Below are 330 nucleotides of genomic sequence, written 5' to 3' on the forward strand. Positions count from 1 at the left end.
AGTCGGCCCCACTTGGCCCAGGTTGGCCCAGTGTGGCCCAGTGTGGCCGAGTGTGGTCCAGTGTGGCCCAGTGTGGTCCAGTGTGGCCCAGTGTGGTCCAGTGTGGCCCATGTGGCCCAGTGTGGGTTTTTTCACCAACCTGCAGCTTTGACAACTTGTTTACTGCTTCAGGGGATGTTTTGAAAACTGTGTGTGGTCCTGACCTGGTCCCTGGTCCTGACCTGGTCCCTGGTCCTGACCTGGTCCCTGGTGTTGACCTGGTCCCTGGTGTTGACCTGGTCCTCAGTGGGTCTCTGTCAGACCAGGATCAAGCCTGGTAGGGTCTGGTTC

Source organism: Cynoglossus semilaevis, chromosome 18, assembly GCF_000523025.1.
Source record: "Cynoglossus semilaevis isolate Cse_v1.0 chromosome 18, Cse_v1.0, whole genome shotgun sequence".
Taxonomy (NCBI): Eukaryota; Metazoa; Chordata; class Actinopteri; order Pleuronectiformes; family Cynoglossidae; genus Cynoglossus; species Cynoglossus semilaevis.